At 49.6% G+C, this 19326-nt stretch overlaps 1 long non-coding RNA gene across 1 annotated transcript in view; it reads right to left on the bottom strand.

The window, feature by feature from the left end:
- The window catches only part of LOC137538619 (uncharacterized), a 79036-nt gene that overhangs the window by 49404 nt on the left and 10306 nt on the right, over window positions 1–19326 (bottom strand). The window contains exon 2 of the long non-coding RNA XR_011024849.1: window positions 16877–16991. This is a non-coding gene — a long non-coding RNA (uncharacterized lncRNA). The remainder of the gene's footprint in view (window positions 1–16876; window positions 16992–19326) is intronic.

Raw genomic sequence — 19326 nt, forward strand, 5'->3', positions numbered from 1 at the left:
ACATGTGGTATCGCCGTACTCAGGAGAAGTAGTATAATGTGTTTTGGGGTGTATTTTTCCACATACCCATGCTGAGTGGGAGAAATATCTCTATAAATAGACAATTGTGTGTAAAAAAAATAAAAAAATTGTCATTTACGGAGATATTTCTCCCACCCAGCATGTGTATGTGTAAAAATACACCCCAAAACACATTATACTACTTTTCCTGAGTACGGCAATACCACATGTGTGGCACTTTTTTGCGGCCTAACTGCGCTAAGGGGCCCAAAGTCCAATGAGCATCTTTAGGCTTTACAGGGGTGCTTACAATTAGGCACCCCCCAAATGCCAGGACAGTAAACACACCCCACAAATGACCCCATTCTGGAAAGTAGACACTTCAAGGTATTCAGAGAGGAGCATAGTGAGTCCGTGGCAGATTTCATTTTTTTTTGTCGCAAGTTAGAAGAAATGGAAACTTTTTTTTTTTTTTTTTTTTGTCACAAACTGTCATTTTCCGCTAACTTGTGACAAAAAATAAAATCTTCTATGAACTCACCATGCCTCTCACTGAATACTTTGGGATGTCTTCTTTCCAAAATGGGGTCATTTGGGGGGTATTTGTACTATCCTGGAATTTTAGCCCCTCATGAAACATGACAGGTGCGCAGAAAAGTCAGAGATGCTTGAAAATGGGAAAATTCACTTTTGGCACCATAGTTTGTAAACGCTATAACTTTTACCCAATCCAATAAATATACACTGAATGTTTTTTTTTTTATCAAAGACATGTAGCAGAATAACTTTCGCGCTCAAATGTATAGGAAATTTTACTTTATTTGAAAAATGTCAGCACAGAAAGTTAAAAAAGTCATTTTTTTGACAAAATTCATGTCTTTTTTGATGAATATAATAAAAAGTAAAACTCGCAGCAGCAATCAAATAGCATCAAAAGAAAGCTGTATTAGTGACAAGAAAAGGAGGTAAAATTCATTTAGGTGGTAGGTTTTATGACCGAGCAATAAACCGTGAAAGCTGCAGTGGTCTGAATGGAGAAAAAGGCTCTGGTCCTTAAGGGGCGAAAAGACTGTGGTCCCGAAGTGGTTAAAGAGGCACTGCAGTGAAAATAAGTGCTTAATTTTTACAATAATTATTTATAAATGATTTAGTCAGTGTTTGCCCATTGTAAAATCTTTCCTCTCCCTGATTTACATTCTGAAATGTATCACTTGGTGACATTTTTACTGCTGGCAGGTGATGTCTGTGGAAGGAGATGATGCCGCTTTTTTGGCAATTGGAAATGGCTGTTATTTCCCACAATGCAACAAGGCTCCCACAGTGTGATATCAGTACCTAGGTGCTGACATCACACTGTGGGAGGGGTTTCACCACAATATCAGCCATACAGAGTCCCCTGATGATCCGTTTGAGAAAAGGTAAAGATTTCTCGTGGAAAAGGCGATATCGGCTACTGATTGGGATGAAGTTCAATCCTGAGTTACAATTCCTCTTTTCAGTAGTGATTTTACTTTGAAAGGGTACTTTAGGAAGTCCTTCATACGATATGGAAGGGGTAAGGCTGTCTGCTAAGCACAGACAGTATTGCTGGCACTTCCTTACTTGGTTTCACACAGCGAGGGGCTCGGGGCATACAAGTTATCACCACATAATGTACAAACATGCACAGATGAAGAACAAGGGTTCGGTTGCCTACAGAGCAGGATCATCCACCAGGCAACCTAGGCAGGTGCTTGGGGCCTAGTGGGTGTCAAGAGGCCCACCAGCCACCTTCTCTTACCTCTCTCCACTTCACATTACCAAAAGAACCACAAGAGGTCCCCAAATCTACTACCTTGCCTAGGGCCCCCTTACATCCATCTCTGCATACACAAAGCGAAGGATTCTGCCCTGTTCATTCATTTATTGGAGCACTGTACCAATAATCATTTTATGTGCGCTTCTTCCGAGGCTAGGAAGAAATGCGTTGCCACATGAAACGATCGTCAGGAACTTTCCACTCAGCACTCACCACCTCCATGCCATAGGGTATTTCATTGCACTCTGTGCTGTTTTCTGTACAATTCGATTTTAAAAATTGCATCTTATGAAAAAATTGTGCCTTTAATGGGCACATTAATAATGAAAGTTCTTTATTTATTGGTTTGTTTGTTTGTTTTTACTAAGTGTCTAAAAGCATTTAGTAACATCATAACTGAATTTGCAGCTGTGCAAGATGAACATCCACCTTTTGTCCACAAGATGTCCTCGTAGCACAGGAAAAGAAGCAGCAAGACTCTTGTACCCATTTGTTGAAGATAACTGCTGTGTGCTGCAGAAATTTGAGGCAGCCATGAGCCTTCTTCTATATGATGGCAAACTATTGATTATTCCCTGGTCAGAATCGATCGGGGAGTAGCACTAGCAATTATTTATCAGCCTTGCACCACTTGATTTGTCTGAAAATCTGGATGCAGTTACAAAACCAGGGGCGGACTGACAACTCATGAGGCCCCCGGGCAATAGGATATTAGGGGCCCCATACACCCGCATGCCACACCTGCCCACCCTCAAGCCCCACCCACACACAGCCCCACCCACATAACCTACACTTATTACAAAATTATAGGTAGCCAGGCATAGTTGCCACCAGTATAGGGTAGCCCATATAGTTGCCACCAGTATAGGTTAGATAAGTAGGTGCCCCCAGTATAGGTTAGATAGGTAGATTCCCCCAGTATAGGTTAGATAGGTATGTGCCCCAAGTATAGGTAGATTCCCCCAGTATAGGGTAGATAGGTAGGTGCCTCCATTATAGGTTAGATAGGTAGGTGCCCCCAGTATAGGTTAGATAGGTAGATTCCCCCAGTATAGGTTAGATAGGTAGGTGCCCCCAGTATAGGGTAGATAGGTAGGTGCCTCCATTATAGGTTAGATAGGTAGGTGCCCCCAGTATAGGGTAGATAGGTAGGTGCCTCCATTATAGGTTAGATAGGTAGATTCCCCCAGTATAGATTAGATGGGTAGGTGCCCCCAGCATAGGTTAGATAGGTAGGTGCCCCCAGTATAGGTTAGATAGGTAGGTGCCCCAGTATAGATTAGATAGGTAGGTTCCCCGAGTATAGGTTAGATAGGTAGGTGCCTCCAGTATAGGTTAGATAGGTAGGTGCCTCCAGTATAGGTTAAATAGATAGGTGCCCCGAGTATAGGTTAGATAGGTAGGTGTCCCCCAGTATAGGTTAGATAGGTAGGTGCCCTGAGTATAGGTTAGATAGGTAGGTGCCCCCAGTATAGGTTAGATATGTAGGTGCCCTGAGTATAGGTTAGATAGGTAGGTGCAGGAGGGTGGGCGCAGCGGCAGAGAGATGGGCATAGTGTATTTACAACTCACCTTCCGCTGCCGATCCCATGCATGTCCTTCCTGTCCGGCGTCTGTCGCATGTGGTCACCTCATTACAGGGGGGGGGAGCTGTTACCAACATGACGGACGGCGGGGGAGGAAGTAGGAAGAAGCTGGAGGCTGCGTGTGGGGACCGCGGAAGGTGAGTTTGTATCTACGCTATGCCCGCTCCCCCCTCCGCTTCGCCCAGTGCCCCCCCCTCCTGCCGTTCAATCTGGCGCCCTGGGCTATTGCACCATTCGCTCAGGGCTAGAAACGCATATGGGCCCCCTACTGACCATGGGCCCTTGGTTCATGCCTGAGTGCCCGAATGGTCAGTCCACCCCTGTACAAAACTAAGCTGCTATAGATGCCCTGACACTCCCCCCTGACAGGGCAGGTTCTAGACTTTTTGCTGCTTGGAGGAAACTTGTGAGGATGCAAATAAGTTGAGTGTTTTTTGGTTAATTAAAGTCACAGTTTGTTACCTATATCTTCTCCGAGTTTCATTTGGGAGGAGGTAAATCCACCTTTACCTCCTCTTTTTTAAACTGTTTTTAAATATTTTAGTTCACTTTGGTGCCTCTGAACCACATGTGTATTTGTTTCCCACTGTGAGTGGAGAATATACGGAAGCAGGAAACTTGGTTGCCTGTCACTAATGGACAATTTGGCACCATAGGCACTAATGCAAATATCAGCTGTTGAGCGTTGAAAGCAGAAATGTTGGCACCCGGTAAATAACGGGTGCCGGGCCCATGAAACCAAAATGTTTCGTTCTTGAAAATGATTGTTTTGAAATTCATCGTTTTCAAATCCTGAAAGGTATTGTTTTTGAAATGTATTTGTTTTTGTATTTATGTTATTTGCGATGGGGCTAAGAACATGGGGGCCAGTTAAGGTAAGGTATCAGGAAGGGGGTATTGGGTTAGGTGTCAGGAAGGGGAGTTTTAGTGTTAGGTGTCAGGAAGGTGGGGTTTAAAGGTTAGGCGTCATGAAGGGGGGTTTTAGGGGTAGGTGTCAGGAAGGGGGGTTTTAAGATTAGGCATCAGGAAGGTGCTAGCATAATATTGCCCCTGTTTAACTCTCTAGTAAGGCCACATCTGGAATATGGAATTCAGTTCTGGGCACCACATTACAGGAAAGATATTGCAGTTTTAGAGCAGGTGCAGAGACGAGCAACAAAATTGATACGTGGGCTGGAGGGTCTCACTTACCAAGAAATGTTAGATAAACTGGGTTTATTTAGTCTAGAGAAAAGAAGCCTTGGAGGGGATCTAATTAACATGTATAAATACATCAGAGGGCAGTATAAAAGCTTGGCGGATGATCTTTTTGTCCCTAGGTCTTCTCAAAGGACTAGAGGACATGATCTGCGCATGGAGGAAAAACGTTTTAGCCATTTATTTAGGAAAGGGTTCTTTACAGTAAGAGTGATTAAGATGTGGAATGCATTGCCACAGGAAGTAGTTATGGCAAACTCTATACCTGCATTTAAAGGGGGCTTAGATGCTTTCCTTGCGTTGAAAGACATCCATGGTTACAATTACTAGGTAATACCTAATGATGTTGATCCAGGGATTTTATCTGATTGCCATCTGGAGTCGGAATTTTTTCCCTTTTGGAGCTAATTGGACCATGCCTTGTAAGGGTTTTTCGCCTTCCTCTGGATCAACAGGGATATGCGAGGGAGCAGGCTGGTGTTGAACTTTGTTCTCTGGTTGAACTCGATGGACGTATGTCTTTTTTCAACCCAAATAACTATGTAACTATGTAAGGTGGGGTTTAGGGTTAGGCATTGGAAGTGGGATGGTTCTGTGTGGGACTAGGGTTCATCCGCTCCCATTTTTCCTCGGGCCCCTATTTCATGCATGCGGGCGTACTCCCCTGTTGTTTTGCTCATACCACCAGAGAGCTACTTTTTATCCCAAGTGGGGTTGGGTTTTTTCTCCCCACCAGCATATTGTGTTGCAATATCACTGAAATACAACATACTACACTGTATTGGTTGCCTCACACATCCTTTCCCCTCCCTCTTTTCTTTTAGTGATCATATCTAGAGTTGGGCCGAACCTCCGATTTTAGGTTCGCGAACCGGGTTCGTAAACTTTCGCGTAACGTTCGGTTCGCGTTAAAGTTCGCGAACCGCAATAGACTTCAATGGGGATGCGAACTTTAGAAAAAAAAAATTATGCTGGCCACAAAAGTGATGGAAAAGATGTTTCAAGGGGTCTAACACCTGGAGGGGGGCATGGCGGAGTGGGATACACGCCAAAAGTCCCCGGGAAAAATCTGGATTTGACGCAAAGCAGCGTTTTAAGGGCAGAAATCACATTGAATGCTAAATGACAGGCCTAAAGTGCTTTAAAACATCTTGCATGTGTATACATCAATCAGGGAGTGTAATTAAGGTACTGCTTCACACTGACACACCAAACTCACCGTGTAACGCACCGCAAACAGCTGTTTGTGTAGTGACGGCCGTGCTGGACTGGTGCGCACCATGGCGAGAGTGCAGGTTTTGGTGGCTTTACAGCCCATATGGTCGCCTGGCTGATGTAGCTGAATGACAGAACAGTGACTGTCCAGCTGATCAAATTTGGTCTGACCACAATGAAGCAACGACCTTATTATCTTTTGTGTGCCCCCCGAGACACTCATCTAGGCGCCGGTCATTGCTTCATTGTGATACGCAAGCCCCTTCACCACGGCAAGGTAATGATCACGAAGGGGAATGGGCGCATGTACATGCCTTTTCTTTTGTTGTTGCAGCTGCCCGCAGTGCAGCCAGAAAAATTAGGCAGTCATGTACACGCACCAGAAAAATTATTACAGCGGCCGCTGCTAGCAGCGGCCTAAAAGATTCAGCAATCCGCCTGGAGTCCCGGACCCTGTTGGTGGTGGCGGAGAAGGTAGTCAAGCGGCCTGCAGGCAGACATGCTGTGTGGAGGGACTGGGAGCGACTTAGTCTTCTTGGGGCAGGCCAGGCAGCCAGTTACACGGCGTGCAGGCAGAGATGCTGTGTGCGCGGGAACTGACTTAGTCTTGGGGCGAGCAGCAGCCCTCCAGGATCCATGCCTCATTCATTTTGATAAAGGTGAGGTACTTAACACTTTTGTGACTTAGGCGACTTCTCTTCTCAGTGACAATGCCTCCAGCTGCGCTGAAGGTCCTTTCTGACAGGACGCTTGCGGCAGGGCAGGAGAGAAGTTGGATGGCAAATTGGGACAGCTCTGGCCACAGGTCAAGACTGCGCACCCAGTAGTTCAAGGGTTCCTCATCGCTGTTCACAGCAGTGTCTACATCCACACTTAAGGCCAGGTAGTCGGCTACCTGCCGTTCCAGGCGTTGGTGGAGGGTGGATCCGGAAGGGCTACGGCAAGGCGTTGGACTAAAGAACGTCCGCATGTCCGACATCACCATGAGATCGCTGGAGCGTCCTGTCTTTGACTGCGTGGACACGGGAGGAGGATTAGTGGCAGTGGTACCTTGCTTGCGTTGTGCTGTCACATCACCCTTAAAGGCATTGTAAAGCATAGTTGACAGCTGGTTCTGCATGTGCTGCATCCTTTCCACCTTCAGGTGAGTTGGTAACAGGTCCGCCACTTTGTGCCTGTACCGAGGGACCGGGTCTAGTAGTGTGGCCACCCAGTACAGCTCATTCCCCTTGAGGTTTTTTATATGGGGGTCCCTCAACAGGCAGGACAGCATAAAAGACGACATCTGCACAAAGTCGGATCCAGTACCCTCCATCTCCTCTTGCTCTTCCTCAGTGACGTCACGTAAGTCAACCTCCTCCCCCCAGCCGCGAACAATACCACGGGAAGGTTGAGCAGCACAAGCCCCCTGCGACGCCTGCTGCGGGTGTTCTCCTGCCACCGTCCCCTCCTCCTCCCCCAAAGAAACACCTTGCTCATCATCCTCTGAGTCTGACTCATCTTCTGCACATGACTTCTCTTCTTCCTCCTCCTCCCCCCTCTGTGCTGCCGCAGGTGTTGAGGAAACAGCTGGGTCTGATGAAAATTGGTCCCATGCCTGTTCCTGCCGTAACGGTTCCTGGTCACGCTCATTCACAGCTTCATCCGCCACTCTACGCACAGAATGCTCCAAGAAGTAAGCGTAGGGAATTAAGTCGCTGATGGTGCCCTCACTGCGGCTCACCAGGTTGGTCACCTCCTCAAACGGCCGCATGAGCCTGCATGCATTTTTCATCAGTGTCCAGTTGTCGGGCCAGAACATCCCCATCTTCCCAGACTGTTTCATTCTACTGTAGTTGTAGAGGTACTGGGTGACGGCTTTCTTCTGTTCTAGCAGGCGGGAGAACATAAGCAGGGTCGAATTCCAGCGAGTCGGGCTATCGCAAATGAGGCGTCTCACCGGCATGTTGTTTTTCCGCTGAATTTCCGCAAAGCGTGCCATGGCTGTGTAAGACCGCCTCAAATGCCCACAGAACTTCCTGGCCTGCTTCAGGACATCCGCTAAGCCACAAATCTTTGAACAACTAGATTCATGACATGTGCCATGCAGGGTATGTGTTTCAGCTTCCCCATATGCAAAGCGGCAAGCAGATTGCTGCCGTTGTCGCACACCACGTTGCCTATCTCCAGGTGGTGCGGGGTCAGCCACTCATCCACCTGTTTCTTAAGAGCAGCCAGGAGAGCTGCTCCAGTGTGACTCTCCGCTTTGAGACAAGACATGTCTAAGATGGCGTGACACCGTCGTACCTGGCATGCAGCATAGGCCCTGCGGAGCTGGGGCTGTGTAGCTGGAGAGGAGAACTTCTACTCAGCCAAGGAGGAGGAGGACAGCGAAGAGCATGTAGCAGGAGGAGAGGAGGTGGCAGGAGGCCTGCCTGCAAGCCGTGGAGGTGTCACAATTTGGTCCGCTGCGCCCTGCTTGCCATCGTTCACCACCAGGTTGACCCAATGGGCTGTGTACATAATGTAGCGGCCCTGCCCGTGCTTGGCAGACCAGGCATCCGTGGTCAGGTGTACCCTTGACCCAACGCTCTTCGCAAGAGATGACATCACTTGCCTCTCAACTTCACGGTGCAGTTGGGGTATGGCCTTTCTCGAAAAATAAGTGTGGCCTGGCATCTTCCACTGCGGTGTTCCGATGGCCACAAATTTACGGAAGGCCTCAGAGTCCACCAGCCGGTATGGTAACAGCTGGCGAGCTAACAGTTCCGCCACGCCAGCTGTCAGACGCCGGGCAAGGGGGTGACTGGCCGAAATTGGCTTCTTCCGCTCAAACATTTCCTTCACGGACACCTGACTGCTGCTGTGGGCAGAGGAGCAGGAAGCGCTCAAGGGCAGAGGCGGAGTGGAGGAGGGTGCCTGTGAAGGTGGAAGGGAGAAAGCGGCAGAAGCAGATGATGCACCTGAAGGAGGAAGAGGAGAAGGAGGGTGACTTTTCTTTTGTGTGCTGCTGCTGCTTTTGCTCAGGTGGCCATCCCATTGCTGTTTGTGCCTTTTCTCCAAGTGCCTTCGTAAGGCACTTGTCCCTACGTGAGTGTTGGCCTTTCCACGGCTTAATTTTTGTTGGCAGAGCGAACAGATGGCTTTGGTCCGATCTGAGGCACACACATTAAAAAATTTCCTCACCGCTGAGCCACCCTGGGATGTGGGCACTATGGGGACCTCAGCAGCTGATGCTGAAGGGCAAGTTGGCTGGCTGTACATAGGTGGCGATACATGGTGTCGGACACTGCCACCAGCTGTTTCTGACGAAGAGCTGCCCCAGCTTCTTTCAGCAACTTCTCTCCTCCTACTACTCTCTGACTCCCCCTCTGAACTGTCCCCCTCTTCATCTCCTCTATTGGGAACATACAGAGGATCCCTATCATCGTCATCATCGTAATCATCCTGCCCAGCTTTGCTTGCCTCAGACAAATCCAAACATGCACCATCAGTAGGTCCTTCATCCTCCTTACACGTTACATCCATAGTGTTGCCGCGTAACTCAGACATATGAGCTGGTGAAAATTCATCTGGCTGTAACAACAATGGCTGTGCATCAGTGATTTCAACACTAAATATTTCTTGCGAAGTGTCAAATGCAGCGGAAGTGGTGCTAGTAGTAGCACTGGTGGCTGAGCAAGATGAGGTGTTCTGTGTCGCTAAATACTCAACCACGTCCTGACAATCTTGGGAGGTGATGGGACGTGCCTTCTTCCGAGCACTGTACTGTGGGCCAGGTCCACACGAAATTACATTTACACGACCTCTCGCAGACCTGCCGGGTGGCCTTCCTCTGGCTCTGGCACTACCTCTTCCTCTACCTCTTTTGTCCATATCGGGTATGCACGGAGTGGTATATCACACTGCGTGCACTCACGTAGGTAGGTGGGTTCACTTAACTGCACAGGTATGCGCACTGATGCGGTGGGTTCACTGAACAGAACAGGTATACAGTGGCGGGTTCACTGAACAGAACAGGTATACAGTGGCAGGTTCACTGAACAGAACAGGCATGCAGTGGCGGGTTCACTGAACAGTACAGGTATACAGTGGCGGGTTCACTGAACACAACAGGTATGCAGTGGCGGGTTCACTGAACAGAACAGGTATACAGTAGCAGGTCCACTGAACAGAACAGGTATACAGTGGCGGGTCCACTGAACAGAACAGGTATGCAGTGGCGGGTTCACAGAACAGGTATGCAGTGGCAGGTTCACTGAACACAACAGGTATGCAGTGGCGGGTTCACTGAACAGGTATACAGTGGCGGGTCCACTGAACAGTACAGGTATGCAGTGGCAGGTTCACTGAACACAACAGGTATGCAGTGGCAGGTTCACTGAACAGAACAGGTATGCAGTGGCGGGTTCACTGAACAGTACAGGTATACAGTGGCGGGTTCACTGAACACAACAGGTATGCAGTGGCGGGTCCACTGAACAGTACAGGTATACAGTGGCAGGTTCACTGAACAGAACAGGTATGCAGTGGTGGGTTCACTTAACAGAACAGGTATACAGTAGCGGGTCCACTGAACAGAACAGGTATGCAGTGGCGGGTTCACTGAACAGTACAGGTATACAGTGGCGGGTTCACAGAACAGGTATGCAGTGGCAGGTTCACTGAACAGAACAGGTATGCAGTGGCGGGTTCACTGAACAGGTATACAGTGGCGGGTTCACTGAACAGAACAGGTATACAGTGGTGGGTTCACTGAACAGAACAGGTATACAGTGGCGGGTCCACTGAACAGAACAGGTATGCAGTGGCGGGTTCACAGAACAGGTATGCAGTGGCAGGTTCACTGAACACAACAGGTATGCAGTGGCGGGTTCACTGAACAGTACAGGTATACAGTGGCGGGTTCACTGAACAGAACAGGTATACAGTAGCGGGTCCACTGAACAGAACAGGTATACAGTAGTGGGTCCACTGAACAGAACAGGTATGCAGTGGCGGGTTCACTGAACAGTACAGGTATACAGTGGCGGGTTCACAGAACAGGTATGCAGTGGCAGGTTCACTGAACAGAACAGGTATGCAGTGGCAGGTTCACTGAACAGGTATACAGTGGCGGGTTCACTGAACAGAACAGGTATGCAGTGGCAGGTTCACTGAACACAACAGGTATGCAGTGGCGGGTTCACTGAACAGGTATACAGTGGCGGGTCCACTGAACAGAACAGGTATGCAGTGGCAGGTTCACTGAACACAACAGGTATGCAGTGGTGGGTTCACTGAACAGGTATGCAGTGGTGGGTTCACAGAACAGGTATGCAGTGGTGGGTTCACAGAACAGGTATGCAGTGGCAGGTTCACTGAACAGGTATGCAGTGGTGGGTTCACTGAACAGGTATGCAGTGGTGGGTTCACTGAACAGGTATGCAGTGGTGGGTTCACAGTACAGGTATGCAGTGGTGGGTTCACAGAACAGGTATGCAGTGGTGGGTTCACTGAACAGGTATGCAGTGGTGGGTTCACAGTACAAGTATGCAGTGGTGGGTTCACAGAACAGGTATGCAGCCAGGAACAAGCTAAGCCTAACTAATCTTTCCCTATGAGAGACAGTCTGCAGCAGCTCGCCCTACTCTCACTAATGCAGGCACACGAGTGACCGTAATGGCCGCCGCTGCCTGCCTTATATAAGGGGGGTGGGGCTCCAGGGGCTAGTGTAGCCTAATTGGCTACACTGGGCCTGCTGACTGTGATGTAGAGGGTCAAAGTTGACCCTCCATGTGCATTATGGGGCGAACCGAACTTCTGCAAAGGTTCGCCTGCGGGACGCGAACGCGAACCACGGAAGTTCGCATGGAACCGTTCGCAGGCGAACCGTTCGGCCCAACTCTAATCATATCCAGTACTCAGTATATATTTTTGTACTAAAATTAAGTTACCCTTTTAAGGAAAACTGAAGTGAGAGGAATATGGAGGCTGCCATATATTTTTCCTTTTAACCTTCTTAGTGGTAACCCCGAGTCAGACTCGGGTCGGAAATTCACAGCTCTGAGCGGTAACCCCGAGCCTGACTCGTGGTAGCCACTGGGAGTTATGGGGAGACAGTGCAGCATGGTTTCATTTTAACTCACCTTCCCCCGGGATCCATACACCAGCACCCATTCTCCTTCCAGTCCTCGGAGGCTCACGATCCCTCTGGTGAGATCTCAGTCCGTCGTAATGACATCAGATGGCGATCTCTCTTCCATCACCCATCTTCCACCACTGGGTGGTGCTGTAACGCTGACACAACAAATTTCCAATGGGTTCGCACACTCTTAGATACCAAATCCAGTTTATTCAATATGCGTGACACACCATTCCAGAAAATCAACGAATCGTTTCGGGGCCCCTCAGGGTCCACTTTGTCAAGGTAACAGTACAGAATGATTCTGTACTGTTACCTTGACAAAGGGGACCCTGAGCGGCCCCGAAACGATTTGTTGGTTTTCTGGAATGGTGTGTCACGCATATTGAATAAACTGGATTTGGTATCTAAGAGTGTGCGAACCCATTGGAAATTTGTTGTGGACTTTAACACGGTTCAGCACCTCGACTGTGGTGTGCGATCCCATACTCTGTGCATTGGGTAATGCTGACACAGTCTCCTGGATCCCGATCACATGTCATATGTGATCTGATGTGATTGGAACCCAGAAGACCTGCGAGAAGTTCAGAGCCGCCAGTGGAGGAAGAGCAGAAGCCGGAACAGGTAAATACTTCTTACTGCTGCCAGCTCGTTTGCCAGCACTAGGCAGCCAAGCACCGGCGTAACTACCGGGGATGCGACCCCATCAGCCGCAGGGGGGCCCTAGGCCCACCAGCTGTGTGCGGGGGGAGCGCTGCTGCCCGCCCGATTCTGGGACCTCCAAGCCAGGTGTTGAACTGGCCAGTTCATTCCCGCAGCCTCAGTCTCCCGGGCAGAGCAGGGCTACAGGAAGATGGCTGCCGAAGCTCTGCACTAGAGACTATTTGTGTCTCCAGTACAGGGCTTCGGGCGCCATCTTGCCATAGCCCTGCACTCTGCCTGTCAGCGCGGGGGATGTGCTGCAGGAGGATCGTCGGGGGAGCTTCGCACCAGAGGCCGGGAGAGGAGACTTCTACCAGGTGAGTTCATTGTTTATTTTTTTTTGTTTTTTTTTTCACAGGTGCATTTTATTTTAATAACTGCTGCCCACATTGCGATTTTCTGGTGACTGCTGCCCACATTGCGATTTTCTGGTGACTGCTGCCTACATTGCAATTTTTCTGGTGACTGCTGCCTACATTGCGATTTTTCTGGTGACTGCTGCCCAGTGCCCACATTGTAATTTTTCTGGTGACTGCTGCCCACATTGATATTTTCTGGTGACTGCTGCCCGCTTTACAATTATTTTATGGTGAAATGCTGCCCACATTATGATTATTTTATGGTGAAATGCTGCCCACTTTACGATTATTTTATGGTGAAATGCTGCCCAGTTTACGATTATTTTATGGTGAAATGCTGCCCACTTTATAATTATTTTATGGGGAAATGCTGCCCACGTTACGATTATTTTATGGTAAAATGCTGCCCACTTTACGATTAATTTCTGGTGAAATGCTGCCCACTCTACGATTAATTTCTGGTGCATTATGATTATTTTATGGTAAAATGCTGCCCCATTACAACTATTTTATAGTGAATCGCTGCCCCATTACGATTATTTGGCACCTGTGGGGGAGGGGACCATCCAAATTTTCGCAGGGGGGCCCAGCAATTTCTAGTTACGCCCCTGCAGCCAAGCGAGATATGCCGTCAGAGGCTGTCACTGCACCAGCAGCTTTCAAACTAAGCATTTCATTTGAAGCTGCTATTGGGTTAAAAGAACTACACAAACAGCTTTTATGTTTCCTCCCATTATTAGTTAAAGGGAAGCTTAAAGTAAACCAGAGCTGCAAAAAAAATAAGATTTGATACTCACCTGCAGCTTTCTCCTGCCGCATATAATAGGCTCAGTCGCGTCAGTCCGAGTCTACTGTGCATGTGCAGGAGGTCGGCGCATGTGCAGAAGGCCCAGAATGGACCCGACTGATCCTGTCATCGTGGCTGAACGGCAGACCGCGGGAGGACGGCGTGGATCTCAGATGGGTTTATGCTGCATGAGGAAGCTGCAGGTGAGTATCAAATCTTTATTTTTTACAGCTCTGGTACACTGTCAGTGAAATTAAAAAAAAGATTTTTAACTTACCTGGGGATTCTTCCAGCCCCCTGGACTCGTACTGTGCCTACGACTTCCTCCTGCTCCCCTCTGGCCAGCAGCGGTGACCCCCACAATTCTGGCCTGTCGCCAGTCGGCGGCTACTGCGCATGCGCAGCCCCGAGCAACGCGCGGCCTTGGTTGCACTCCCGCCGCTGGGAGTATTCTGCACATGCATAGTAGCAATTTCCGGGCATGCGCAAAACACTCCCGGAGTTCGACTGGGGACCGTGCATGCACAATATCCCCCCACTGGCAGCTAAAATTCATGGTAAAAGTCACCTCTCAGGTCCCATAAGCTGCTCAAGTGAATGTTGGCTGCCTTTCTGAAAATCTGCCTGATTCGGCCCATTATCAGTCTATACAAATGCAAGGCCTGGCTTGATATTTCAGCTCTGAGAGCAGATTAGCGGCCACACTATCTGACCAGGTTGAAGAATACTTTTTCTTTTTTTGTCTTTCCACTCCAGCAGAGCTGAGGATGATTCTGCGTGCCGACACTGTTCAGTTTCTGCAGACAGAGGCGGCTCAGGCTGGACTCCCCGCCAGGGGCGTAGCAATAGGGGTTGCAGAGGTAGCGACCGCATCGGGGCCCTTGGGCCAGAGGGGCCCCGAAGGACCCTGCCTCAACTACAGAATTAGCTCCTCTATTGATCCTGTGCTTATAATTATCACTTCTATAGATACTTTGAATAGTGGTAATCATTAACAAACTGCTCCCCATCCCCTTCTTGCACCTCTGACACTGTAGTTGCCTTTGGCAGGTTTTGGTGCGTCGTATCAATTGTTACGTATAGAGTGCTTGGGGGGGCCCCATTGTAAAACGTGCATCAGGGCCCACAGCTCCTTAGCTACGCCACTGCTCCCCGCTGAATGCTGATCAGCCTCCCAGGTACTGGCGCACTGCAGGACGAATAATTACTAATATTCTCTATATTTATATGTAGTAGCTTGGAAATGTGAAGAATAGAATACGCATGAGCTCAATCAGGAAGGGGATAACAGCTGCAAGTAAAGTAATACAGATATAAACAAGCAAGGCGTTCATGCTTGCTACACAGCCATAGCAGTTAAGTCACTTGATTTTTCACTGACCCGAGGAAGCGGGCAAACACCCGCGAAACGCATTGTCAACTTTACGTGCACGAATTCAATAAAATACCTTTTTTTTTCAATAAACTAGTCCAACTTCTACAAGAGAGGTAAGATTACCTCTCTTGTAGAAGAGGTTTTTATTGCCCAATATTGGTCAATTTCTGATGCCTAACCCTAACACCCTCCATCCTGATGCCTAACCCTAACCACCGCCCCACGTCCCTACCCCCACCACAAATAACGTAAATAGAAACAAAACACCACATTTCCATATGTAGTTGTGACATAGTGCGCATGTGCAGAGCACTTCTTGCCACAGGGGCGCGTCAAGGATGCGCAGCGCCTGCATAGTGCACACCATCACTCCCGATGTAGGTTTGGGGGGACATTGGGCCTTAATGGAGGGGGACGGAGGAGAACGGGGGCAGCGGTTGAAATAAGAGCCTCCTATAAATGCCTGCTCCCTGTTTTTGAATTTCTTAAAGTGCTAAGGTATCCTTTAGGGCTCTTACACAGTAAGACTTTGCGTTTGATGCGACGTTAAGGTCGCATAATGTGCCCCTAATGCAACACATTGAAAGACTATAACTTGGACGTTATTTAGCCCTTTGAAGAAGAACTTTAACCAAGGATTGTTTTGCGGTCAGTAGCTGACACTCCCTTTCCCACAAGAAATCTTTAACTTTTCTCAAATAGATCATCAGAGGGTCTGTATGGCTGATATTGTGGTAACACTCCTATCACAGTGTGATGTTATGACCACGGTCCTGACAGTTTTGCTGTCTGTGTTGCATTGTGGGAAAGAATAGCTTTTTCCAACTGCCAAGCAAGCAATATCTCCCTCTATGCATAGAACTCTCAGTAACGAACATTCCGTACAGATCACCTGGCAGAGCTAAAGTTTTCACCACCAGTGATACATTTCAGAATGTAATTAATACTGTAAAAGATAAGTAATTATATTCATTATCTTATTTTCACTACAGTTCCTCTTTAACTCTAATCACCAGTGGATGTCTAGCGCTACATATGCGTTTAATGCCGGAAGTGGCTGCAGGGCTGGTTCTAGACTTTATACTGCCTGAGGCAAACTTGTAAGGATGCCCCCCCCCCCCCCTCCATTCCTCCAGTTTGGAATGATCGCACAGGACCTGACAATTTACTCTGCTTCATTTAATGTTCTCACATGACATGCTGCAGCTCAACACAATAGCACACAGGCTGGCTGTGAGTCTGTGACAAACAAACTGCTCACCCTCAGCCTCTCCATTCCTCCTCAGTCACAAAAGCAGTGCGCCACCTCCTCCCTTCTGCTGTGCAAGTCAAATGAGACTCTGCTGCTCTCCTGCCTCCCCCTCCTCACTCACTGTCAGACTCCTCACACAGCACAACAAGCTGCTTTTCCCCAATAATGACCTCTTCACCTCGCTTTCCTCTCGTTCCTCCTCCTGCCCTGACTGCATGGTGTTAGTATAAACTAGGGATGGGACGAATCCACAATTTCTTCGAATCCGAATCCGAATCTAAAAAGGTTCTCGAATATCTCGAACCTTTCGAATCCCGAATCTAACGAATCCTGCGGCATAGGTGCCCCCTAGTACAGGTAGCCAGGCATAGGTGCCCCCAGTATAGGTAGCTTATGGTTCAGGTGCCCACAGTTTAGCTAGCGTAGCCAGGCATAGGTAGTCAGGTACAGTACATTGTGCCCCTCAAAGACAAACAGAATGCGAGTATAGTACTTTTCTTACTGTAGCAAGATGTCTGTGGTGGTCTCTGTCTTGGGCGGCAGCTTGTGTGAGGCTCAGGCGGCAGCTTGTGTGAGGCTCAGGCAACAGCGAGTATCTGGCTTGTGTGGGGCTTGGACTGCAGGCATTCATAAAGGGAGAAGGGTAGGAAAGGCTCATTATATGAGTTCAACCAAACCGTTTTTCTCAAAGAACAAGCACATGATAATCAAATGAAATGACAGTATAGGTAGCTTCTCGTAAAGGTGCCCCCAGTATAGGTAGCCAGGCATAGGTGCCCCCAGTATAGGTCCCCCCAGTATAGATAGCCAGGCATAGGTGCCCCCTAGTACAGGTAGCCAGGCATAGGTGCCCCCTAGTACAGGTAGCCAGGCATAGGTGCCCCCTAGTACAGGTAGCCAGGCATAGGTGCCCCCTAGTACAGGTAGCCAGGCATAGGTGCCCCCCAGTACAGGTAGCCAGGCATAGCTCCCCCCCAGTGTAGGTAGCCAGGCATAGGTCCCCCCCAGTGTAGGTAGCCAGGCATAGGTCCCCCCCAGTGTAGGTAGCCAGGCATAGGTCCCCCCCAGTGTAGGTAGCCAGGCATAGGTCCCCCCCAGTATAGGTAGCCAGGCATAGGTCCCCCCCAGTATAGGTAGCCAGGCATAGGTCCCCCCAGTATAGGTAGCCAGGCATAGGTCCCCCCCCCCAGTGTAGGTAGCCAGGCATAGGTCCCCCCCAGTGTAGGTAGCCAGGCATAGGTCCCCCCCAGTGTAGGTAGCCAGGCATAGGTCCCCCCCAGTGTAGGTAGCCAGGCATAGGTCCCCCCCAGTGTAGGTAGCCAGGCATAGGTCCCCCCAGTGTAGGTAGCCAGGCATAGGTCCCCCCCAGTGTAGGTAGCCAGGCATAGGTCCCCCCCAGTGTAGGTAGCCAGGCATAGGTCCCCCCCAGTGTAGGTAGCCAGGCATAGGTCCCCCCCAGTGTAGGTAGCCAGGCATAGGTCCCCCCAGTGTAGGTAGCCAGGCATAGGTGCCCCCCAGTGTAGGTAGCCAGGCATAGGTCCCCCCCAGTATAGGTAGCCAGGCATAGGTCCCCCCCAGTGTAGGTAGCCAGGCATAGGTCCCCCCCAGTGTAGGTAGCCAGGCATATGTCCCCCCCCCAGTGTAGGTAGCCAGGCATAGGTCCCCCCCAGTGTAGGTAGCCAGGCATAGGTCCCCCCAGTGTAGGTAGCCAGGCATAGGTCCCCCCCAGTGTAGGTAGCCAGGCATAGGTCCCCCCCAGTGTAGGTAGCCAGGCATAGGTCCCCCCCAGTGTAGGTAGCCAGGCATAGGTACCCCCCAGTGTAGGTAGCCAGGCATAGGTGCCCCCCAGTGTAGGTAGCCAGGCATAGGTCCCCCCCAGTATAGGTAGCCAGGCATAGGTCCCCCCCAGTGTAGGTAGCCAGGCATAGGTCCCCCCCAGTGTAGGTAGCCAGGCATAGGTCCCCCCCAGTGTAGGTAGCCAGGCATAGGTCCCCCCCAGTGTAGGTAGCCAGGCATAGGACCCCCCCACCACAAAATACAAGTAGGCCGCCCGACCTCATGTAGGCCCGCACCCGCCCGCACCCGACCCCGCCCGACCCCCACCCCCCTCATCCATCCAGCCAGGCAGGCAGGCAAGCAAGCAAGGTAGGGCAACCCCCCCCCCCACATACTGTACCTGACCTGTCGCTTCTTCTTCTCCGTCCGTCCACGCCTTCAGCTCTTGCGACGTCCGCGCCGGGTCTTCTCCGCGAGAGCGACGTCTTCAAGGGGCAGCGTCAACGTCATCACGCGGCGAGGGGGAGCGACGCGCGGATGGAACGCGAACGCGAGGTCGGAGGTGGTCGCGATGACGTCACAAGCGACGCGTAATGCGACGAAATGATGCGGCGGGTTGCGCGGATTCGTCGGATTCGAATGCGCGCAAATGGCATGGGGATTCGAATCCACGAATCTCGAATCTTTGTTAAGATTCGATGGATTCGTGGATTCGACGGATTCGAAGTCCCATCCCTAGTATAAACACAGTACAAACATGCCGCCCCTGTAATCTCTGCGCCTGGTGCAAATGTTTCACCTTGCTCCATGAGAGAACCGGCCCTGAGTAGTGTAAGAAACTATACGTTGCCAACAACACTACACCTTTATTCCAGCACCAGCAACTCATTCATAAGAGCTGCAAACACGACTCTCATCACAGCAACAGCATAGGAGATGCTTCTTAGGCGTCCTCAAAGTTTCTGAGTTTATTCAGTCAACAGATAAGACAGTACATTTTGTTACATCTTAGCAAAGCAGATTGTTCTGTAGTAAGTCAGTTGCGTTACAGCTTCTAGATTCCATTCCTGGTGAATGGTAATCAATCTTTATCTTCAGTCTATACTACTAAGCTACATCTAAACTATGTATATACAGCATACAGTTGGATAAGTTAACAAGACATAAATAAAGGTA

This window comes from Hyperolius riggenbachi, chromosome 11, assembly GCF_040937935.1.
Source record: "Hyperolius riggenbachi isolate aHypRig1 chromosome 11, aHypRig1.pri, whole genome shotgun sequence".
In the NCBI taxonomy this organism is placed as follows: Eukaryota; Metazoa; Chordata; class Amphibia; order Anura; family Hyperoliidae; genus Hyperolius; species Hyperolius riggenbachi.